Below are 25,929 nucleotides of genomic sequence, written 5' to 3' on the forward strand. Positions count from 1 at the left end.
GTTACAGTAGTAGTAACTCGAGACTGATAGCTGATTTCCCCTTTCCCAACTGTTTCCAATTTAAACCGGTATCTTTTGGAGTTGTTCCATACTACAGTGCTACTCTAGAACAAATCAGTTCATTCAACTGTATTTTCAACAAAAATTGGAAGCAAAACAAGAAACGATACACAGAAAGCACTAATTAGCATAGTAAGTAGGTATGATACTTCCAGTTGTTCCAGCTAAAGAGCTGAAAGACATAATTAACACAAGTGGAATTAAAGAGATTTATAAAAAATTAAATCAGAACATAAAGACCTATGTGTCTTCCAATACACTGCTGAAAATCTACCAGTAACTTTTACATGTAAGCTATTATAGGCAGAGATGATGGTTTTGCCTTCTGTGCAATATGGCAAAATAAGAGAAAGTAATAAAAGATATTAATATTTAAATAGTTAATTATACATTATTAATAGCATTATAAGTGGCATTAATTAAGATCCTTACATACCTTTTCCCATCCGCTCTCTATGTTGCCGTCCAGACTAATCATGTAACCTTATTACACCATTGACCTTTGACCAGATGCATAATTATTATTAATTATTATTCTTACTGCTGGCACCGGGACGACTAAACTTTCCCCTTCAGTGCTGCTTTCAGAGTTGCAAAATTTTGAGCTATTGCGGATCAACCTATGGACCTTTGTAGGTCTTTTCTTTTATTCCCCTTTTTCTCACTTGGGTATTAAATTCTCTCCCCCCCACCCCGCTTCCCCCCATACATTTTCCTGCTGTTGCTCTTCCCTGTTTCTTGTCTTACAACAGAAAAGGTGGATTTATAACGCTGGGAAGGAAAGATTTCTAGCGATGAGGACACTAAAGACCAGGCACAGATTATCTGCAGTGTTGGAGCAATGATGGAGTTTCCATCATTATGAGAGCAAGTTAAACAAACATCTGTCAGGCATGACCTCCCTGTAGTTAAGCCTGCCTCGGGGCAAGGGGATGGGCTGGATGACCTCTGAGTTCTTTCATGGCCCTAAGTTTCTACGAGGGGAGTAAAGCAGGCTGGGTGCACCCCCATGCATGGTTATGACCTGGTCTGTCCTGTGCACATTCTCACGTGCCTTGCACTGTTGTAGAAGCCCAGGGAGCATCCTGATCCTGCCTAAAGTACAGCACACGTCTGACTAGGTCGTGGAGGTATATTTGTCTTGACAAAAAGAGGACCAAACAATGATTTTAAGTGATCTTCTGAGACATTTTGACAGGTTTATTTTTCCTCTTGGTCATCTGCAGTAGAGTTTATAAAGAGAAATGGTTTGCTGGCATTCAGACTGGTGGACTACAAATAGAAACACACCAGTCTCCTCAGAGTGTTGTAAGTACTCTAAAAGATGTGTTCCTTTTCACGGTGAAAGGTGTGCATAATCCTATGCACAGAAGAAGATGCTATAACAAGGCCTATTTGTTAGTGCTTTGGGGCTAGCAAATATTTTGCGTATTTAAACCATTCCCCTTCCTGTCTCCAGCAGCAACACCTGATCCTGTTACATGACATGAGAATTTGTGTGTTCCTCATCTTTACACATTCTGCGAGAAGTCATAGCCCTGATAAGCAATGAAAATAAAATCACTCCAAGTTCTCTATTGAAAGGTGACTTTTCCCTTATTCTCCCCTTTTGCTGCTTCCATCCTCTGCCCTACAAGAAAATCTAATGAAGAGACTGAAGAAGAGGCCAAGTTAAGCTCCCCATCCCTGGGCTCTCAGGACATAAGCAGGTGTTGCATTATGCAAGGGGAGTGTGTTCCTCAGTAATATTATCCTGGGAATTATCTTAGAGAGATTGACCTGTGATAATAGCCAAGCCTCAGGGTTAGCCTAGCAGTAATTATCTGCTAGACATTTTCACTAGCCGTATCCTTTCAGGTCAAGAGGCAAACATGAGGACTCACATCCATGCTTCATGGCAAATTATCATTCAATTACAGTGATTTTTGAACCCTACCAAATGTAAATTGAATTGTCCTTTCTTTATGATACTTATTTATGAAAAAATTCCAGGGAATTTAAAATGCAAGATGCTTAAGCAGTCTAGTGGGAAATGTATACAGAGTCTGGGACTGTAATAATATACTTTAGAAGTCTTCCGTCCAAGCAGTTTTGGAGGGATCTGTGATTCACAGATATAGGCTGTGTCTTCATGGCAACTTGAGTTGTTCAGAGTTAGCAGTTTTTCAGCAAGCCAATTAATGAGAAAGGAGTCACCTCAATACAAGCATCTTCTTGCAGAGAGAGGATATATTAGGAGCACAAGACGGTCATATTGCAGCAACTCATGAGCTGTATTAGCTTGGCTCTATCCTAAGATGCAGTCCTAGGCAGGGGTTCATCCCCGCTGGAGAGAGCCAATAGAAGAAGTTTATTTCCATCAACAATAAAAGGACTTGAGGGTGGCTAGCTCACGTGAAGGTGTCGTCAACAGCCAAAGTTTAATGAGGGATGAATCTTACCCTATGCATGGAGTAGTTCACAGTGCCTCCTTGTCTACCCTGACATGCCCACAGTTTTTGCCAAAACTTGCTAATTGTGAATCAAATCTTGGAGTCAGAGCCCTGGTGTGGTGGGGTACCAAAGCTCAGTAAGATGGAAATGTGTATACAAAGCTCAGGGAAAAGGGGTTAGGTGTTGGAGTGAGAATAAGAGCCTCAGGGTAGTTCTTTTTCCATGACAGAAAACATTTTACCATTACAATACACAGACAATAGAGAACTGTACCCGATTAACGGCTTTCGAGTAATATAACTTCCTTTATTCTATCGATGTCATCAGCATGAAAACATATTGAAATGAATCCTTAAATGGACATAATCCACTTCAAATCATAACTTGCAGGTATCTCTCTTAATCTGACTTATTGCAGGAATGCCTTAGACCATGGAGAGGGAATTCATTTGAAATTGCACTAGACTTGTTGTTAGTTATTGGTATTCTGTGTTTGATTTTGATTTTGCATGCGGCTTAGCCTGCATGGGGAAAAATCAATAAAATCTGTTTCAGTTTTGTTTATAGTCTGTTTCTCCCTCTGGCTGCCCAAATAGCGGTGGGTAGATTTCAGGGTCTATTCTGGGACATGAATGTCTAAAACCAGGAGGTTTTAATTTGATTTTTTTTTTTTTTAATCCTGGATTTTATAGAAGTTTTGCTTTCAGATAGTATGAAAGAGGTTTCTTAACGAAATGTAAGTTTTATTTGGAAAAGAAGATGACAAAGTATACAGAAAAACAGCCTGGATTAGGTGCATCTGATCAAATGTAAATATTCACAGCTGAGACAGTCACCACAGACTGTTTTTTTAGTCAGTGGAGAGAAATAAGCACATGCAGGGTGCAATCTTTTCATTTTAAAAGACACAGCTAAAGTAAAAACACATAATATAGGCCCTAAAATCATCTGCTATGTTCTGGGGATTAAAAAAGGAGCCCAGGGTGACACATTTGGATGGACCATGGAGATGACTAAAATTATATGAGTTTCCTTCCAATCTCCATGGGCTCTCTCTCTATCACTTATGCTGGCATTGCTCCACTGTGCAGGAAAAAACACCATTCCTTGTGTGAGAAATCATGTCTGTAGATCAGTCTTCTAACTACTAGGCTACAAAGCGATGGTCCCATTCTTCCAGGTAGCTTGGCTGTCTGGCATTCTTGCCTGCAAAGGCGAAAAACTTCAAGAAGAAGGAAAAAGAGCATCCCCTTCTACACAGCCTTTAAACTGGTCCTGAAATCTCTCAATAAACAGCTCCTATGTTAGCTGAAACCCTTCCTCACCCCTGCTTGCAGAAGCAAGTTTTGAACCTAGATCTTCTGTTTCTTTGTGAAAGTCCAAGTCAGTATGTTACTGCATGAAAGAGTAGGGAAGAGGACGATGCACCATTGTCCACGTCTTGGAAGAACAGAGAGTTACTGAAAGGTTATAGGTACTCAGGTTGAGGAGGGCTGGCCAACCTATGAACCTCAAGTTGAGATGAACCAAATCATTTCAGTTCTTAAGCCACAAATGTGGGCAGAGCCTGTGACATACTCTCTTCAGTGACATCCTCCGCTCTCTTTCTGGAGACAACTGTGACTCTGTACATTCTGTGCATGAACTCAAAAGCTAACAAAGAAAAAATATAAATACATTTTTAGTGGACTTTTAGACATGACACAGAGGTCCTTGCTGCAGTGGAAAATCCATGGGAGGTCGCAGAAGAGTAAAGGTTGAAAATGAGTGTTGCAGAGGAAGCGTAAGGAGATGACGCTCTTACTGTAAGTTCATCCTTTCTCTGCCAAAAGATAGACAGGATGAATTTGTACTGAGACTGTGTGAGTCTTAATTCCTTGCTGCTGATGATGGTGTGTCCTGATCTTATGGTTAAATGGCCATATAAATAGAATTGGGGGTATTTCGGAGTAGTTTGTTTGCTGTATAGTGTGGTGTGACATCCACATATTTTAGCATCTGTGTCTCCCAGAGAAGAAAAAATTGAAAATTAGAAAAAAATTGACAGAACAGATTTCAGTGGCTTAGTAGAAACTGTTGGTTCCGGCCTGTTGGCCTAAAGAAATAAAACTGTAAAAGAAAGAAGGAAAACTCCAACCTTCACAAAGGAAAACATGATATTTCAGCCCAAGTAAAATGTTTCAGTTGATCCCACTCCTTTTTTTTTTTCTTTTTCTGTTCAGTTTTGCAGCTGCTTTGTTAGTGAAAATAAAAACAGTAAGAAAGATCATTCAAATCAGTCTAAGATATAGTTGCTCCTTTTTGATTTTTTGGGATTCAGATTGTGAATCAAAAAGGGAAACAAAGCCAGGGTTTTGCAAAACTCCTTTAGTAGCATAAACCAATGGCTGTAACATGCATTGCTGAAGTAAGATCAAACACCAATGACATTGATTGGTATTTGTTTTAATTTTGCAGCAAAATACATTCCTACTTTATTTTAAACTACAGCCAAAGTCTGTCCTCATGCACAAACTTACGCCGGTTGGAGTGATTGCTTGAATGAGGTTCTCTGTATGGGAATGCTGAAAATATATAGGGAAAACTGGGAAATGAAAAGACAATGAAGACAGCAATAACAAAAAGCCAGTGGAGCAGAAGTCAATAAGGTGTCCACTGTGGAATAAAGTTTGATTCTTAAATTCAACTAAGTGGTGTAAGACTATATCTTATTACACATAGATATTGAGAATGCTTGCTGCAGTAGAGTTGGAGGAGTAATAACAGTAATTCCCATCAGGAATTTTGTATTCTACTATAGCATAAATATTTTCTCCTAACAATAATAATTAAAAATGCAGCCATCAGACACATATACTGGATAGAATTTTGTGAAGTGAGGTGATTTATTCAAATTCCCATTGGAGTGATGTGTAGCTGAGATTTTGAATCAACACTTACCATTATGATTTAAAAGACAATTAAAAAAATGTTTTGGCTTTCAAGGGAAAAGAGAGTAAAACTATTTATAATATTTAGCCTTCAGGTAACTTGATTGTTTCTTTGAGTATATAAAAAATAAATAAATTCTGAGTATTTCAATGAGGAAAAAAGTAAATGAAAGGTTAAACCTTACAAAGTAGTATGTGAAAGCTAGGAAGAAGACGTGATAGCTCGGAGGTTAAAAAAAGCCTCATTGTAAGCTTCACTGGTTAAAAAAATTGAATTTTTATAATTCTTTGGCTATGTTATCAGACAAGGCTTATAGTAATCTTCCCAGAAGGTAGATGATCTATAGGTATTTAATGTATTCATGAAAGTTGTGCAGGGTATTGGCAGAATTCAGAGCCTGGAGTGGGGAGTTCCTAAGTGAGCATTGCTGAGCCAGGGCCCCTGTTGACTTACAAATCCAGTGTGCAGAACTACGTGGAAAGCAGCATCTGTGCTAGGCAACTGCGCTATGTATATCAACACATGTCAAAAACAGGCCTCTCATTAGTTCCCACCTCAGGCTGTGTTGGATACGCATGGAAATGTGTGTTCAAAAGTTGGACATGACTCACAAGGAAACAGGTGAGCAACCCTGACACTATCGCTGCCAAGGCTGGCAGGAACTTTATTCTGCATGACATTTCTTCTGGCTGGACTCAAACTCCTTTTGCCCCCTACAGCAGAGTGAAGGCAGCTCTTCCACCCCGCCATGCCGTTACAGCCAGCCTTGCAGCAACGTTGCCTAAATTTGCCAACTAATGGGATGGCATCTGTTGCTGTTTCTCTGCTCTCAAGCTTTTTGCCTTCCTGCCTTTTCTGTGACTAGGAGGGATGGGATGCTGCATCCAGAGGCCTGGACCCAGGGCTGAGAGTCAAGAGATGGAAGAACTGCTTTTCTTGATTGTAATGCAGGTCTTTCCAATCCCGTGACCTGTTTGACACCCACCAGTCCCTGATTATTCAAAGGCTCTGAGAACTTATATATTTGATCATTCCCTTATTTCTAAATTGCTATTTAATTGCTTTATTTGTAAGCCAAGAAGCTCAATACCTCTTCCATATTCTCAATGAGTAACTAATTAGAGAAGCTGTGAGGTATTCCAGCCAGAAGTTTATCGAGATAACTATGCTGAGATCCGTAATTGCGATACAAGTAAATGGCCCTTCTTCCATTGATACCAAGAGTGGTGAAGCTGATTCAAACCAGCTGGACCTAGTCTTACAGTTTATTTAACAGTAAATTATCTAAAAATATTGATTTGCACTGTCTGTGCTTCTGCTCTCTGCCTCTGACCCGTGGCCTTCTCTTGTGTAAACACACATTCTTTGGTTGGTGAGAGACATAATGATGGTCTGGTTCCATAAGCTGAAATCAGGTTTGTTTAAAAAGCCTCTCCAAGGACACTTCACCCACTGATGGTCCTTATAAATCTGATGCTAATAACAGCATTGTGACCTGCCCGGCAATGTGGCAGTGCTGACCGAAAAAGCACAGGCTCAAACAACACAAAGATCATTTCAAGACACTAGCGCTTATACACCAAGAGATTTTAAGGTTGAGATTGCAACACAGAACCTCTTCCATGCCGCAGACCTGCAGTGGAAGGGGGTGGCTCAGTGTGGGGCACCAACACTTACCTTGGCCATGTTGTGTCTCCTGTGGTGGCATTGACATGCCAAAGGTGTTGACTGAATTTTGAGAGGCCTGTTCCTCTTCATCTAAAAAAAGTCAAGACTGGAGTGACTGGCCCTTTGGTGCCTCGGATCCAGGATGTCAGTACTGCCAAGAGGCACAGACCAGGACAGAATAAATGAGTGCCATATGGGCAGAAGCACTAATGTATGACCTGGGGTGAAGATACGTAGGAATATTTAGGATTTATTTATATATTTGCTGCAAAGGTTAATCTAGGTCTTGGTGAGAGAGCGTGCAATGGACTGAGTTTGGTGTTGGGGATACACAACACTGCTGTCAGAGGAAGGGAAGGAGGGAGATCCTTCCTCACAGAGGGTGATTTCTGTGCTCAGATGAGCCCTTCCCAGCTAGCTCCCTCAAAATCTCCAGTTTCCCTTTCCTTCTACAAAGAAGTGGCACTTGCTTTTGTTGGACAAAGCCAGAAGGACATTACAGGATGGGTGAGGACTAGACATTGGTCTGATTCTGTCTCGCCCTTCAGCCTGGTACCTCTGTAGAAGGGATGTAAATCATTTCAGTCCACCTTGTTTGCATTTCAGCCCAGGCTGTTCACACCTTTCAATGCTTGCAGAAATAACCGGTCCATCCAGATTTTATTAACGAAGGACTGTATATCAACCTCTTGCTGGAGCTGGTTAATATAGGCTGCATGTCCTTTTCTACCCATGAGCCTGTATCTGCAGTGAGTTGTCAGAGTCACTCCACAGCTTCTTGGTCAAAGGCACCATGTGATTCGTTTGGGCACGTGGAGCCTGACACGTTGGGTAGGAGTCACTGCATAAACCCAGGCACTTAAAAGAGATGCATCTTGGGACAGATCTGAACAATTGACTTCTGGAGGTGCCTATTTCCACTGGTTACAAAGAAAAGCCAAGGAAGACTAGCTTATACTCAGATATCTAATGTGGGGTGATCATCAGCCTACCAAAAAAACACAACATGAATATATGTTGCAATCATACCTTTTTTCCAAGACATGTATTCAGGGTTTAATGCCTGAAACCGTTGCACCTTTCTAAAAAGATCAGCTGGATTAAAAGATAAGTGAAAGTAATACCTAAAATTCCTGGAAGCGAAGCAAGTTTAAGGGAAATGGCCAAATTCTTGGGTTTAAGTCTTTTATTAGAAAAGCAGCGAAACTCTGCAACACTAGATGGAAATACAGGTGGTTTCATATGTGAATTTTAAGCCAACCAGTTAAAAGCAGAGCTAACATCCTTGTAGCTTGCTACAGAGACACTAAGATCCTTGTCACTTATTAAAGTTTTATTTTGTTCCCCCACGAACAAGGCAATTAATTATTTAGAATACCAATCAATCAGGGGTTAGATGTACTAATCAAACACATTCCAGCTGCTAAGTATTACTCGCTTAAGACATTGATCAGCTGTAGGATGCTCTGTAGACCATTTAGATGAGTATTTTCTGACAATGTGCTTTAAAACCCCTTGAGGTCAAATCTTTGACACCGTCTGCTGGACCATGTGGAAGGTTGAATGCCAGACTGTCTGACAGACTGTAATTATTTTCTGTCCTGATGCCCTTTCTGTAGTCATTAGGGGATCAAATTTCTGAGAAAGCCAGAAAAGTTCCTTGTACTGCAAGCAGCTAATGGCCTGAAAATGAGTCTCTTTTGTTATGTTGATGATTTGCCACTGGATGTTGTTTGAAGCCCAGGATCGATTATTTAGGGCTAGTTCCACTGGTATCATCTATTCGTGGTCTCATGCAGCTCTATGCTTTCTTGCCATTTCCCCCGTGCTGAAAGATGTATGGCCGGTATTGAAACGCCTTTGGTCTGCTGGTGGTACCTTCAGTTGCTCTGGTAAGGATAGATGTCAAGGGGGAACCCAATGCTAGTGCTGATCCAGGACTCTCCAGCTAGATGCTGACTGAGCATGAGGAAGTCTAGATTTTCTGCCTTTCAGGACAATGCCCTGACTGTTCACAGAAATGTCTAAGAGAAATTAAGATGGCATTTCCCAATAAATAATTGAAGAATGAGACACATTGTTTGCAGTCCTAACATGACTGCAAATTTAGGCTATTGCCTAGCAAGTTACTATATGAATTCCCCTTACGTTGACCCCTGTGGTAATTGGAATTTCAATTATTCATTTTCAATTACAAGCATGGCATGATGATCACAAATGTCATTAAGTATTAAATTACATCTAATGATAGATGGATGGAGGGATAGATAGATGCCTCTCCAGATCTTTTCTTTATTTAATGCCAGTAAATCAAGCCCCATGTTTTTCATGGAAGAACTTTTAAAAATACTAGAAAGATGGTAAAATGCCATTTATTTGCGGCAGATAAAACCCCTTTAATGCACATTACCTGAGTGCCGCGTAAGTTTTCATTGTCTGTGTCATTAAGAGGAGTGGTGCCCGGTGTGTGTGTACACAGAGGCGGGTACTTCGCCCTGCAGTGAGTGGCAAGGCAAAGGGAGCCCATTTGCTTCCTGCCTTATTAGAGATGATATCCTGGTGCTCATAATTGGGATCTTTGTTTGACAGCCTGCTCAGTGTCTTTCTACCGTGCATTTGCATGTGGAGTGAGCTCAATCACACACTGTATTTTAGCAGCCTGGAAATCTGGGTGGGGAAATTACCAGCGAGAGGTGATGCCATAAATACACTTGACCCGTGTTAGGTGACCTGCGTTCACCTGTGCTAATCCTCGTGGGCAATTTTTACGTACATGAGCAAAAAAGAGGTTGAGGACAGGGTTTTTAGGCCAGGTTTGACCCTGAACCAGCTCTAGAGTTGCGGGGAGTAGTGGGAGGTGGAAAACCACAGGGGTGCTCTTGCTTTGAAGCACATGCAAAGGGGCACTTACCTCCTGCCTTAGGTACGTTTTGCTATTGTGCTTGTGATATTCAGTCCACCCCAGCAGGAAAAATCTATGAAAAGACTCCAGGCAGATGAGAGAGCCCAGAACTGCTCACAGGAGGGTCAGGATGCTGGTCGCAGCAAGGTTGAGTTTGTGCTGGCTTGGCTGGGAAACGCGGACATGAAGTGCTGGCTTTTGGGGTCACTGCAGCCAGGGAGATTTGGGAGTGCTGGAGAGAGTCTTGCAGCTGCAATCCAACCTGGTTTAGCTTCTGCCGGAGGTGATGGGTATCGATGGCGCTAAGAACGATGTAGTGTCAGACTACAATCACTTGCATTAGAACTACTATTTGACATTCTCTGCATTTTTTAAAGTACGGCAGGAATCCCACTTTAGGGAAATCCTGTTTCCATACTATTGCAATGAACTGCTAAACAATCAGGTACTCAGTCTAAATTAAGCCTTAAACTATTGATTTTAACATGTGCACGTGTGCCAAATTTCTGATCTTACATTCCTTGTGCCTTACTTTCCCTGTTTCTAAAAACAATGATACAGTTTATTCCCAGTGCTGTTGGGATGCCTAGTTATCCCATAACTGTAAGGTACTTTCACAATGATACTGTGTGGACATAAGTAATCTCTATGAACTGCTTGGTGTGCCTGACACTGTAATCTTTTATGCAAAACAGAAATGAGACTCACAGTATTAAAATAGCTTGCCCACGGCTGCATATTGGCAGAGGCATCGCCAGAGTAAAGACAGAACCTTGATTTTTTTCTGAAGTATCCCTTTTCCACCAGCCTTTAATTTCTTATTTGTCCAATGGGAATGAGACTATTCCTACCAAATTTAGATATTCAGATTTTGCATTTATGACTTTTACTGTTTACCCATCACCTTTCTGCAGTGGTCTCCTTTTTTCATAAACACCACTCTTTCTGCTCTCCTGGTATTTATTTCTGATTATTTTTTTTTTCATTTCCACTGCCATCTTAGTCTTTTCGCTCTTTCCTTTTACAAAGAGGGGTAATTTTGTACACAGATGTCTATTCATGTCATGACTTGGAAGCATTCTTTTGCCAGTTACAACCTGTAGCCCCACTTGGTTCTCAGTCCCTCAGCCTGGCTTCCTCGGGTTTTATTTATCTCTTTATCCACTGTCTTCTTTTTCATCCCTCCCCTCCCCAGAATCTCTTTCCTGCCTTTCCAAAGCCCCTCTTCCAGTGCCTGTAGCAGCAGTTGGGGAGTCATCCATCACTGCAATCGCGGCGTTGCTCCTGCCAGGCACGGCTTTCGCCGCACTGCCCACGGCATCGGGAAGTTGATTAGAGCTGCAGGACCCCAGTCAGGTTTGTCTTGCTGCCAGCGCTTCCCGGGAATTGCTACTGTGCAGATTTTGCAGATGCAATCTCGCCTGACCCGATGAATAATTCTTCAGGAATTTCATTTTTCTTTTCCTTTTTTCCTCCCAACCTTGCTCAGGTGAGTGGCAAAAATATTGTGATGGGCACACCCTTCTTATGCAAAACCTGCCTTCTTATCGAAAAACATTATAGAATCATAGAATGGTTTGGGTTGGAAGGGACTTTTAAATGTCATCTAGTCCAACCCCCCTGCCATAAGCAGGGACATCTTCAACTAGATCAGGTTGCTCAGAGCCCCGTCCAACCTGGCCTGGGATGTCTCCAGGGATGTGGCATCGACCACCTCTCTGGGCAACCTGGGCCAGTGTCTCACCACCCTCAGCATAAAAAATTTCTTCCTTCTATCTAGTCTCCCCTCTTTTAGTTTAAAGCCATTACCCTTTGTCCTATAGCAACAGGCCCTGCTAAAAAGTTTGTCCCCATCTTTCCTGTAGGCCCCTTTAGGTACTGAAAGGCCTCAATAAGGTCTCCCCGGAGCCTTCTCTTCTCCAGGCTGAACCCCCCCAGCTCTCTCAGCCTGTCCTCCCAGCAGAGGGGCTCCAGCCCTCCCAGCATCTCCGTGGCTTCCTCTGGACCCGCTCCAACAGCTCCATGTCCTTCTTATGTTTGGGGCTCCAGAGCTGGACGCAGTGCTCCAGGTCGGGTCTCACCAGAGTGGAGCAGAGGGGCAGCACGTATCAATATTCATAGTGGGATGCATCATTTCTACAGCCCTGCTGCCACCAGATTTCATAATTTTAGTTGCAACCAAGGCTAAACTTCAAAGCTCTTAAACAACTTGAATCTGAGAAAGCTGATTGCAGGGTTTTTTTCTGAGTTTTCCTGATATGTCACCTGATTGCTGAGTGCCCACAAACCTGCACCCCCAGTAAAAAAAAGTTGATTCCAGTTGCACAGAGTGAAAACTTTTATACATAATAGATCAATAGCACTCAAAAGGCAGGCAAAATATTACATTGTATGTTCGCCAGCTATAAAAATAATATTTAAAATATTGGTCTAATTTTGCATGTGTTCCGTATTAACTTCAGACAGATGGAACAGAAGTAGCAAAATAACGATGAAATTGGCTGTAGTTGAGGAGAGACTTTCTACATAAGAGGAAGAAGATTGAAACAATAATTCAGAGAGAAAAGGCGTATGATTAGTTAAACTTCTGTAGAAAAAGTTTTGTACTGACGAAATGAATTAGGTTTTTCCATTTAATCTGTCAGGAACCATATTAAGAAAACAAAACAAATAAGTTATCCAGTGAAAGTGCATGGCAGTAAATTTAAACCTGAAAAAGAGATATTTTTTTTTTAAACTGTACAATATAACAATTAACCTCTGGATCTCAGGAGGGGAGAAATAAGTAAATGCAGTTAAAATCTGAGAAAGAGGCAGTGAAAAAACAGAGATTTATATGGAGAGCATATAATCTACCCTAAAATAGACAGAAATGAGTGATTCAACTGAGAAAGGCAGGCCCTGATGAGGCTTGGATGGAGATGGAGGAGAGTTGTTAAGACAGCAAGTGAAACTCAACAACCAAGTTTAATTCCCACTCTGCGTGTTGAGGGTCAAACACTATGAGACCCACATGATCCCCCACCTGCGTCCCAAGCCCAGGGTGCCCTGAAGTCATCCTGTCTTTTCTCTCCTCCACCAAGTTGGAAAGCAATGAAGGAGAGCTTCAGAGAATTGAGAGGAAGCTCAAAAACAAGACCCAGGGAGACAGCCTATGCGATGTGGAGCTTAAGGAGTTCACTATCAAAATGCAGATTGACAGGGACTTGGCTTCAGTATACAGACACCAAAGCCTAGATAAACTTTTAGCCAGGGAGGTCTTTTTGGTCTTGCAAACTAAGGCACAAAAAAGATTCATTGGCTGAAAGACGAAGTTAAACAAATTCAACCTTGAAGGAATGTGCGAGCAGTGGGGGTAATTAAGCATTGCAATGCCTTATCAGGAAAGGTGGCAGACTCATCATCTTTCTGGTTCTTTAAAACAAGATTAGCTATCTTTCAAAAAGGCTTAATCCACCTCCTGGGAATAGCTGTTTTGTCTGTGTGTTGAGAAGGTTGGTGAGAGATCCCTCTGGCCTTAGAGCTTGTGCATCTCTGAATTATTTTGCAGATGATGAGCTGAGGCACCGAGGCTGAAATCCACCCTGCTGGAGAGTGATACAGCTACATTCGTATACTGCTTAAATCCCTTTCTGTCCTCAAACTAGAAGTGATGTTGCACTCATGGAATGTAGATGTCCTGTTTGGTACTTATCCCAGGAGAAGTTGTTCAAATCCCAAGTGTCTGCCCTGTCCCTGGAGACTGCTTGAAAGGCAGGTTCCAAATGGCTGTAGGTTACACCTTGGTATGCAAAACTGGTAGCAGGTTGGTTTAATAAGCTGAGCAATAAGAAGCAATTCAAACAGTGCTTTACGTGGTTTTGGTTATCCCTGCTCATGAAGCTGCGACCACTGAGGGAGAAGTCATAGTCTGGGACAGTTTGGCTATCAAACTGACCCAACTGGTGCATATGTAGTGCATCCTTCCACACACCTTCCTGGGTGGGCCACATCTTATGTGGCCTTCATTCTCAAAGGCTGGGATTCATCTTGCTTAAACTTAGATGTCTTCATCTAAACTGAGCACCTCGGGCTCTATTTATGTTTGGTGCTAAGGAAGTGGCACTATTAAAGGAGTGATTGGTCACAGCTATCGCAGATGTCGCCTTTAAGATGTGATGAATCTTGCCCTAGCAGTGCCTCTGTTTCTCCAAAGGTTAAAGAGTGAATCTAAGGTAGAAGCTTGGTGGTCTTAATTTGGTCATATGAACCTATCGATAATATCTCAACACCTCTGGAAATTTAACCTTTATTTCATGTTTGGTTAGCTCATTGTTATAGATTAATGATAATAATCAACTGTGACCCACGTTATTTATTCATTCTCCTGCTACGCTGCCTGCAACTAATTCCTGCCTGGAAAATGAAGCATTTAGATGCTTAAGATTCTCTGCAAATACTTTGGTTTGGCTTTTGGGAAGGGTCCTAGTGAAGTACAGCTGTGCCAAAACCAGGTCTTCATCTTGGCTGTCTCTATGTTTTGCATCATTGTGTGGCACAACCAGTTATTTCCTGGACTTTAAAGGGAATCTGTCATTCATTGTTACCAATTAGATGCCTTTACAATATGACCTGGAAACTGTTTTCCCGACAACTTGGTGTTATTAATAACATGCACTACAGCTGGGGCGTGCCAGTAGTTCAGGAGTCACAGAGCAGCATGACAGTTTAATTTGGTACCTTGATGAGATTTCTGCTTGCAAAGTTGCACAGAATATAAAAGACTCTGCCAGCACGACATTGGTGGGAGCACTTTAAGGGATTTCCAGACTGTTTTTACTTATCTGAAAGCTTTCACACTCAGTGATTTAGAAAAGCATGCATTGTAGATTAGAAAACTGGAAGGGACAATTTTGATCACCCTAATAATTAATAATATGATTTAAGTTTTTTGATTACTAAACAGACATTGGATGGCTAGTCAAAACACTTCCATCAAGGCAAGTAGGAACCATTATTTCATGTGGTGAAATGTCACGCATCCCAGCACTGATGGAGTTCTCTTCATGAAGCTGTAGACTTACAGGCATGTCTTCAGCTTATCAAGTCTAGTAGGACTTATCAAGTCTATGTAGACTGAAGTCTATGTAGGGCTGAAGAGCCATAGGTATACCAAAGCACTGGCTAAAGTGCATCACTGGAGAAAAACATGTTTCAAATACTACTATAAGTCACTGTATAAAACACATCCCAAATTCGGCAGACAAATCACAGGTTTGCTCTTGCCACGCCAGGCTGCCTGTTGCTCTGGTGCCAAACCACGTTAATCTCACAGCGAGCAGTGGCTTTGCTGTGGGGAGCCCCGTGGCTGGGATCTTTACCGTGGCTGTGCGCTGGGACTGCAGACCCGCTGTGAGGAGCAGTGAGCAAAGCAGAAAGCAAATCTCCGCTTCATCTAAGTCATTTGGCAACTTTGTAAAAGCTGCACCAAAAAAAAACCAAACAAACCCTTATACAAAACTCCCAACACTGCTGTTTGGGTAATGAAATATAATTTCAATTCAGTTAACAACAAAATGAAAGTCTGTCTGGCCTGAACCATTTATGAGGAAACTGGGAAAAGCTGGACTGTTGCCAGATTTTTGTTTAACTGTTCACTACAGAATATGTTTTAAGCTCAAGTCTGCAAGAAACTCTGAAAGACTGTGAGTTGCTCTCACTTCATTGCAATGTATGCAAAATCTGAAAACTAATCCAGCGTGGGACTTCTTCAAAAGCTTGAGGAGACACAAGCGCCCAACTCCGTACATCGATGTTATTAACTGTATCACTACTAGGCAGAGTAGCAGAAACACAGTCGTGCAATGCCTATTATCTCTGGATATTATCTAGACATTTCCTACAGCATTACAAGATAACCGAGCACCCTAAGAGCTTACAAAGTGTCAAGGAAAGTACTGACGGTAGAGGAAAGTGTCATCGTGTATCGGATTAGAAAGTTTTCTGAAAGTTTGCAGCTTGCAGTACATCAAGGTAAACACAGGAAACCAGTGAACAAATGAATCAATGGGCAGATGAGTTCTCCTTTTTCCTCTCTTTTCTGAATGAAAGCAAGTACTGTACTTATTTTCCAGCTGAGAAGTGAAATTAAATTGTCTGGGTACTTGATGGCCCACTGTTTTTAGAAAGCTATTAAGATGCTGCTATCAAGTAGAGGACAGCCTTCTTGACCCTCTTTAGCTGGCTTATCTAGTGGCCCCCTGACGACTTCATCACTGTGCAGAAGGCGGATCACCAGAGGTGACCATGTTTAACAGTGTCTTCCTCTAAGTGGCAATTTAGTGAGCAGGGCAACACACCGGAATGGCTCCTCGGTCCAGTGGGGGGGACCTGAGGGAGGAAGGGAACATTTTGTGCCGATTATCTTGTCTCTAAGGAGCACAGCGATACAACAGCTTTTCAGTTACTCCAGCTCGTACTTTGTCTGAGACTCTGAATTAGAAAAGCTAATGCTAAGAAGTCTATCTGTGATCAGAATATCAAGTAGAAAGGTCCAACTCTTTGTTACAGGGGTTCTGTAGTGAACATATGATTTTACATAATACTGGCTCTTTATGAAACATATAGCTCCTAGATCACCATTCTTAGCTGATCCCTGCAATGCTGATAGTGGACAAAACTTGATGTTGATAGTGAGGTCAGCCAACTGGACCCATTAGGCCGAGTCCTCATTACTTTGCTTGTCTCTCTATTAGCCTTCAGTCAAGGGAAACCTCATTGATTTTTTTTTTCTTTGACTGAGAAAGGACTTTAGGTATGAAAAACAAACCATATTTAATGCTCAAAGCTTTTTTTCTTTCAATCACATCTTTGACAACAACATTTTGACCTGGCCTCACTGTGGTCTGAGCCCTCTCACATCCACGCTACCCTTCTGCCAGGGGCAGCATTTCCCATCAAGGTGTTGGAGCAAGGGAGAGAAGCCAAGTGGGCACAGGGTCACAGACAGCATCTTACATTTTGGGTCAGCAACCAGGATGCTCAGATGTGGTGTGAGGTCTCTGCTCACACAAAGACTTGGTATCTGGAGATAGCTGCTTCTTGGTTCCCAAATGCATCCCTGCAAGGCAGCAACTACTCTGGCACCTGCCTCCATGTGTAAGTTAGGCAGAGATTAAATGTGATGCTTCAGGGATGTTTAAGGGCATGGTCCTGTGTTTTCAGTAACTGATCAATGAATGAGACCCAGGTTTGTTCTCCTGGACATCCAACACTTCCTGCCAGAGGTGTTTTCCATCTTCTTACTTTTATTTTACTTTCTGGTCTTTAGTCAATGCTGTTGAAAGGGCATAAATGTTCCTCTTAAGGGGAACAGTGGCAGATAGCAATCATTCATCAAAAAGAATCCCTTTGAGAGACAGAGGGAAGTAGAAAAGACAAATGGCAACAAGACCCTCCAGGCAAATTTCTGGTTAAATACTTCTGGGGGCCCAAGTTCAGACACTTGTTCTAGGACCAAGCAGCCCGTCTCACACCCCGGCTTTCAGCGTAGCTGTTTGCTCACAAGCCACACAGGAGCCCAAATTTTGTGATCGTGGAATGGATGAATGATCATCTTCTCCGTCCAGAGCTGAACCTTTCACTCAGGATTTCTGAACCGTTATTTGCAAAGAGCAAAGCTGCCCACCGGACAATGTCAGCAAATGAACCAAAAGGAGAACTGGTTTCACTCTGAAGTGAACCCATTGTGTGGGCACTGTAGAGCGCGGTGACAGCGGCTTAAGATGCTCCTTTATTTTTCCTTCTGTAGATTGTTCGTTTTAGAAAGCTAACCCTGCATCCGATTACTTTTTATGATCTGAGAAAAGGCTATGGGGACTGTTTATCTTTTTGTGTTTATATAAGTTCTCTACTCTAAATCTAACCACTCATCCATTCAAAAGCAAAAGAGACTTTTATGGTACTCTGAGAAAGATCCTCCACTTGTATATCAGCATATTGCCATTGAATTTCAATTAATTTCACCCATGGCTAAGTAGACTGCAAGAGATCTAGGTATCTGAGTGATCTGGCCTTTTGGTTTAGTGGATTGTAATATACAAACTTGTAGGAAATAAAGGAATGGATATAATTATAGGGCATTACTCTGAGATAACATAGCTGTATATTTTATTTGAGCTCTCCAAGTATATTGCTCTACAGTACAAATTCTTCTTTCTTCCTCTCTCTTTTTTTTTGGTAAAAGTCATTACAGATCCAATTTAAGGAAGGTAATAAAAATGAAGAAGAAGAAAATTCTTTCCCTATAATTTTATAGGAATACAGCCTTTGGAGCAGCAGTACTCTTCAAACTCAGATGACTAGCTTGCATTGACACAAGTTGCTTTCACAGAGGAAATATTCTTCAAATGCTTGGCTGCAAAAGAAAATAACCATCAACTTGTTGAAACCATGCCTCTGTTGCTGCACAAAATCTAACCATGAGGAGCTTTAATTACCCAGAAGTAAAGGGAGGAAGCTTCTTAATCTGGGCACTCAAACATAGTTTCCAGTTCTGCTTGGGTTTCCATTCATGGATCAGTTATAGGATCAGGCTTGAGAATAAGTCTGTGAGCTCTGCAGCTGAGTACCAACAGAAATAATAATAAAAGGAGGAAAAAAGACTAAGGAAGATGATAAAAAAGAGTCTTGGTCCTATTTGGCACTGGCAAATACAGCTCTTACGGGTGTGTGTAAGGGAACAGTGTCTGCAGGATGTACTGACTTTAGATGACTGACATTACATTTGGAGGGATATTTTTGGGGAGGAGGCCAGTCCCCTTTGGTCTCTGTCATGGTCCTTATATCTGCTGCCCTAGTTACCCAATCCAAGCATCTGTGTGAGGGATCATGGTTATACACTGAAATTTCCACTGAAAGGAAAGACCCCCGTGGACTCTCTAGTGTGATGTGGCACTTAACCCTGGCCAAACTCCATCCCAGAATCCTCTCCTGGCTGGAAACAACAACTTTTTTGTCCTTTCCCCTTGGCAGAAATAAACTCGAGGGGAAAAAGGTCACATTATAACTGAAGTCAAGGGGAAAATTGGTCTTTCCATTCTGCATAGCATCCACACATACAGGTGCATTAGTCAGAGTCTACTTATAAAAATTATTAGTATTAATAACAACAACAACAATAATAATGTGCAAGTGGGTTGATCACATTCAGCTGAAAACTGAGTAGTTTCCATGGCAGTTAATGGTGTTTAGTGTGGCTCATCATCCAAACAGTCACAAGTTCAACACAGGAAGAAGAAGAAAGAGAAATATAAGGAAGGCTTTAAGACAATGCATACTGAGAGGATCTCAGGAGTGGTCCTTCTGTATCAACCCTGACCACAAAAGAAGAAGTCCAGCTGTAGTTGTCAATACCAGCAGCATTTTCCAATAAATTCACAAATGTGTCAGTAGTTTGAAGTATCTCCCCCACACACGTACCCACCTCACCGGGGACAATTTACAACCCAACATCCCAACCCAACTGAAGTCAAGCAGAGTTTTCTCCATGACTTAAGGGAAAGCAAGATTTTTTCTCTGCTGTTCTGACTCCAGCCCTAGACCTGGCCAGGAGGCTGGGCTCTGCCGGCCACCAACGTGCCACATTCAGGACACATTTGCTGAAGTCAGGATGACCATAAGCAGTTCCCAGGTATATTTTCCCCACCCAAATATAATTTTCCAGCAGTTGGGAGTCTCCTGTTACTGTATTAGGGAAGCTCTGTTTTGTGTTTACGTCCACCTTGCTATCTGCTTGAAAAAGAGATAGAGAATGACAAACCATTTAATCAGCTTTAAAACATTTTTTTAACTCCATGTTCCCTTTCCTTCTCCCAGTAAGTCTCCTAAACTGTTCCTTGCTAACTCTTCTCCATTAGTTTTATTTACAGCCAAGCCCACAGTTTCTGACTTTTCCTTTTTCACTCTTTTTTTTTTGATCAGATGTCCAAGGACCTTCTCGCTGTTTTTGCTGCCTGGCAAGCGCTGCCAGAGCCAAGAGTAAGGCAGGCACAAGCAGGAGGATTAGGGCAGGAACTTGGAATCTGGGAACTTTAGTTCAATTCCCCTCTCCATGCTTTCCCACTGCAACTTTAAACACATTCTTTTCTTTCTCAACACCTTTTTGTGCTGCTTGGAAGCAAGGAATATGAGGGATTCCTCTATACACTGGAGTTGAGAGGCAGCTAGCTTGTCTAGTAGCAGGGGAGGGAGAAAATGAGAGATGTTTACATGCTATCACGTTTGATAAGGTAAATCATACTTTTCTGCTGCTACTGGAGGATGAAAAGAAATGCATTCCTGTTTTGTAATGAATAATCAAAGCCAGTTCACTCGGGGTCTCTTTCCAGCTAACTGTTGAAGCCATGGCACAGTGGATTTTTAATGACGCAGAGAGGAGGCCAATGACCACAAATGCGGGTTGGGACCACAGCCTTATTGTCTTTTTTTAATTTCAGCCTCCTTAAACTCCCTTTTTTTTAAATCCTTTGTTCTCTGCCTTTCTGTTGTGCGGTTATAAATAACTTTACGGGCTGTTTTTACTTACACACACACACACTACATTCTGCGAAGTGAATGGCAACACTGAAATCAAGAACCATGCTTCTCCAGCTCCAAACAAAGGCGCTGCTACTTCTCGGCAGCACCAGGATTTGACCTGGGGGTCCTCTGGAGCACAGACTACAAAAGATTAACATTTCAGTCTGCTGAGCCCACCAGTGCGGTCTTGCCTTATCTCATAAGCTCTGCCGGAGGAATGAATTACCCTAGTTCATTAAGACTCGTTTTGAATTGTGGTGAGAGGTCACCACATAAGTCACCTCCAGTCTATTTTGCGAATAATATGGATTATGATAAAAGGCGGCTGAGAGGTTGAAGCCCAAGGATTTTGTTTTCTTTATTCTTCAAGGTGGTTAGAATACAGGGTGGGGAAACCCTGATCTGGACATTTCCTAACACTGCATAGTAGACTATAGAAATGTCCTTTTTGTTCTTTTTTTTACACCATGAATGGGTGACCTCTTGATCTCTCTGACCCCTTTATTTTTGCCATGAAAGAACTAAAACTAGCTGTGCCCATACAAAATCTTCTTTCGCTTCAGTTTTCTCATGATTAAATTCCCTGCTGTGTTTTTGTTTAAGTGCTCTGATGCTGCCCTTTGGAATTGGGCAGATGTTTGACTCTTTGAAATGGCTTTGTTTTTTTTTTTTTTAATTTAGCAGTGGTCTACAGTTAAGGCATGTTCATCCACATCAGGAATAAATGAGAAACATTTCTGTAGTGGCATTCATGTCTCACCATCTAAAAGTACTTTGCAAGTGATACGCTGGGATACAGTAATTGATAATTTGCACCAAAACATACTTCGCTGCACAGAATGCTGTACATAAAACAAAGGCTGTCTCCATGTTGCATAGATTACTGGGAATACATTAATTACAGTTGTAGACCTCTTCAAACCTAACCATGTCAAACATAGGTAATGGAAGGTAAGGTTGAAGGCAGATGGCATATGATCTACTTTAATAACTTATGTAAAAATGAGTGCAAGCCAGTCATCAGGGAAAAGATGTGAAAATAATGTTGACGAAAATGGATGTGCTTCAAATATTATCAGTTAGTTCTGTACATGCATAATCCCACTGGATTTGAGGGAGCTGTGTTAATTCATTACTGTTGAAAGCATGGTCCTTAGGAGAGGAAAGGTAAACTTGGATAATATTTAGACCTAGTATTGGAAACACAGTTTTATCAGGATTGAACTAAATCCAGATTCTCTTTTACCTTACCCTTTGTCAGGCCTCCATAGAATATGGTTATTAAAGATGAGCATTCATATAACATTAGCAACTAATTGAGTTCAAGGCATCGTTTTGCTACTTGCTATACAAATAGACTGAATTTTGTCCCAGAGGAAAGATAGGCTTACAATTTACCAGAAGTCAGTAATATACTGGCTGAGCTCCAGCGCTCAGGTTTTGCAATGCCGGGCTCCAAAATTTCCTCCAAAATGATGAATGAATGTGGGCAAAACTTCCTACATTCCTCACAGAAGTGAACCAAGGCCTGTGGCAGCCCTCTCTTGGCTGCATTTCAGAGGTCCTCTGCATCACACTACTGGACCTAACGTCCAGGTGCAACACTTGGCTGGATTTGGGGATCCAGGACTGTCCCATCATTCTCACCCATGTGAGCAATCCAAGTCCGTATAACTTTAGGTAATGCCTATTACCCAATTTACTTTCAATTCCATGCACTCAAATACAAGCCAAATAAACCTGAAAGAAATAACACACAATCTATTAAATAGACATGTACTGGCAACCAACTTGCACTAAAGGCCACCCCCTTTGGGGACAGTCTGGTTTAATTATCCACTTGAAAACGTGTCTAAGGTTTCCAGCACAATTTTTTCAATCTTTGCTTGAAAAACAAATTCCACCGAAGGACTGATCTTGCTCTGATCCCTCAGGAGGGTGCTCAGGATAGGTTTCAAAATGTAAATATAGTCCAAATATTTTAACCAAGAAAAAGGAGATTTCATATTAAAAAAAAAAAACAAAAAACCTCTCAAGCTCCAGTGTTGGAATGACTTGCATTCAGGCTCGTCTTCCCATGGGTTGCCATTACTGCCGATACTGAGTGTAGGCAAAGTGGAGCACAAGGAGGGTTCAGATCTCGGCATACAAGGCAAGGACAGCTCCTGTTCACCTTATGCCTAGGAAATAATGTCAGTGAGCCGTGGCTGTGGGTGAGTTAAACAGACCAGTAATCTCCTTCCTTCTCCCCATACTTTTTAAAAGAAGGATCATTGTCCTTTCCCCAGCCCTAGCTTACAGAAGGACGGATGTGAGGGAGGGCGAGAGAGAGTGAAAGAGACTTAAAATGTGTCAGCTTTATCCTGGGAATGGCTGCACTGAAGTAAATTATTGCCTAGCAGTGAATTATCATTTTTGTGAGATCTTAAAAACCAACAGCTGTGAAATTGACTTCTAACCGATTTTAATTGAGATGGGCCAAAACTTAAAATATCAGAAATAAAACGTCTCGTTGCTTATTCCCCTAGCTGATGTGTGAATTTCTTTATAGCATTTACTGTATGCCTGTTTCTTCCAGATATACAGAGGACATGCAGTTTGTTATGAAGTAGTACTTCAGACATCCTGGAACTGTGATGAAGTTTAGCAACATTCTGGCCACATTCTATATAGCATTATATCAAGATATTTCTTTCTTCTTATCTGAATCCTGCATTGTTTTCTTATGTATTTTTATCTGCTTGCTTGGAAGTGTCACATCTCAAAAAAGAGTTCGTGAAATACCTGACCAACCAAAAATTTTAGAAATGGTCACATACATAATTTACATTGTTTTTTCCTCCCTCATCTACCAGACATTCAAGCTAGAAATTAAATCAGTCCCTTAATTATACAGAATCATAGAATCATAGAAAGGTTTGGATTGGAAGGGACCTTCAAAGATCATCTAGTCCAATCCCCCTACCATGGGTAAGCACATCTCTCACTAAATTGCATTGGAACAGGCTGCCCAGGGAAGTGGTTGAGTCACCATCCCTGGAGATGTTCAAAAGATGGGCAGATGTAGTGCTTAGAGATATGGTTTAGTGATGGTTTCTGTCAGCGTTAGGTTGGTGGTTGGACTCGGTGATCGGAAAGGTCCCTTCCAACCTAGGCAATTCTGTGATTCTATAAATCAGGTTGCTTGAAGCCCCGTCCAAGCTGACCTTGAACACTTCCAGGGATGGGGCATCCATAACTTCTCTGGGCAATCTGTGTTGGTGTCCCACCACGCTCATTGTCAAAAGTTTCTTCCAATCTAAACCCATCCTCTTTCAGTTTAAAACCTTTACCTTTTGTCCTGTCACTACAGGCCCTGGTAAAAAGGCTCTTTCTGTCTTTCTTATAAGCCTCCTTTAAGTACTGAACAGCCACAATAAGATCTCCACGGAGCCTTCTCTTCTCCAGCCTGAACAACCACAACTCTCTCAGCCTTTCTTCATAGGAGAGGTGCTTCAGCCCTCTGACAATTTCTGTGACCCTCCTGTGGACCAGCTCTAACAGGGCAATGCCTTTCTTGACCCCAGAATTTACAGGACAAAAAAATCAAAAAGTAGCTGACATCCCCAAAATTCTTGTTAGAAAAAGTCTTGTTAGGAAACGTCCTGTTAGCTTGTCTTGTTAGAAAAAAATTACAGAGATTCTATGAAAAACATCGGTAATCATGAACTATGACAGATAACTATGGCTTTGCAGATCCTTGGAGGTGACCACTGGCTGTGCTGGACATTGTTGGGGCTGTTACAGCTGATGTGATCCCAGCAGAAGTGCGACCTGCCTGTAAGTGTCCATTTAGAGTGAGCTACCACTGGTCTGAGCTGCAGCTAAAGCTGTAGCTAAAGGCTGGATGTTAAATGCTCTCTTTCAGGCAATTTACGACTCCTTGTACTTTCTATGTAGGTATGTATTTGTTGCAGCAAGTGCTGACGTGTGAAGCGCAGGACCCATTTCACTTTGGTGAGCTTTCAGGTGTTTCACTATTTACCTCTTCCATACTCATAGTTGCTCAGTCCCCTTTCAAGTGGCAGAATTGCTAGGTCAGGCTCAACCCATCTTGTTCCACATCTTGGGACATGCGCCTTTACTAAATCCTTCTTTGGAAATTCCGGCATTATTATTGTAGATGATTATAGATTACATTCTATATAGGGGGGATTATTTTCAAACCTGAGCTGTTAAAGGAGGTATTATCTTCACTAACATCCCAAATAAAGCTTTTTTTTGGTGCCAAGTTTGTGAATATAAAAACATATTATTTTTTTAAAACCTGTACAATTTGAGAGCAGATACTTAATCTTAGCGTAGTTGTTAGGACATCTGCATGGTAGTTATCATCAAGTGCAAATATAAAATAAGAATGATAAAAGCAGGGTAGTAAGTATCACAGGTTAATGACACAATATGCTTTCTTTTAGAAAACGTATTCCAATTAATTTGTTTACTATTGTCTCCTCAGAAGGCTTAGCTTTGAAAATCAGGTTTTCATAAAATTCTAAGTCGTTTGTTTTTCCTTCCAGTCTCTTTTTTTTTTAACACCACAAAAAAACCTCACTATCTCAGAAGGAGACAAAGTTGATCGTGCAGAAAGACACCTGGATTGCATTGTTCAGGAGTGAGGAAATTGAACCGAAATCCGGATGGCATCCTCCATGGAGCTCTAGGCTTCCACACAATAGCTTTAGGTTTGTCATTGCATTCAAACTGAGTTGGCCATTCTTTCTACCAAAACAGCTCCCACGGGGATCCAGACGGCTACTGCCACTCTCCGTGAGACACTTTCTGTTTTGGTTTCATAACCAGAACAAATGACGAGAGTGTAACAGAACACAGACGGCGATTCAGAAAGTACGAGCAATCTATTAATCTTTGGGGGCTAATATCACAAAGTAAGGAGTGTAACACTACTCCCAATTTAATTGAAAACTCTCTGCATAAAGGACAATTAATGAGAAATGAACAATTTGGTGTTTCAGGAGGGATGAAATGATGGAACCTCAGGGTATATCAGAGATTTAAGCAGTGGGTTTGACTCTCTCCTGTGACAGGTGGGAAATTACTTAGTCATACAGACGTGTGCAGTATCTTATACTCTGTGGTGCTGTTCTGAAAAACAGGCCCAACTTTGCCCACTTGTGCTCTCCCCCCCCCTCCCCCGGCATGGACTGATGTCAGTGGAAAAACAACAAGGTTGTTAAAAACATTGGAACGGATGCCATGAAGAAAGTTGGGGTTTGCAAGTTGATTACTAGAGCTAACAATGTCCTTGCTGTTGTTTTACAATTCGCCAGGTTTAATGGGCTCCATCTCATACCAAAAGGGGTGTATTTGACCTCTTTTAT

General features: G+C 41.6%; 1 protein-coding gene across 8 annotated transcripts in view; it reads left to right on the forward strand.

Moving 5' to 3' along the window:
- TENM4 (teneurin transmembrane protein 4) overlaps positions 1–25,929 on the forward strand; it is a 1,293,844-nt gene that overhangs the window by 777,829 nt on the left and 490,086 nt on the right. Inside the window, exon 1 of one of the 8 annotated variants that reach the window (XM_063326364.1) lies at positions 24,355–24,370. The exons of the other annotated variants lie outside the window; for them this stretch is intronic. The gene's annotated coding sequence lies outside the window, so the exon portion shown is untranslated. Of the gene's footprint in view, positions 1–24,354; positions 24,371–25,929 lie in introns of those variants that run through there. 8 annotated transcript variants of the gene reach the window in all.

Source organism: Chroicocephalus ridibundus, chromosome 1 (genome assembly GCF_963924245.1).
Source record: "Chroicocephalus ridibundus chromosome 1, bChrRid1.1, whole genome shotgun sequence".
Classification (NCBI taxonomy): domain Eukaryota; kingdom Metazoa; phylum Chordata; class Aves; order Charadriiformes; family Laridae; genus Chroicocephalus; species Chroicocephalus ridibundus.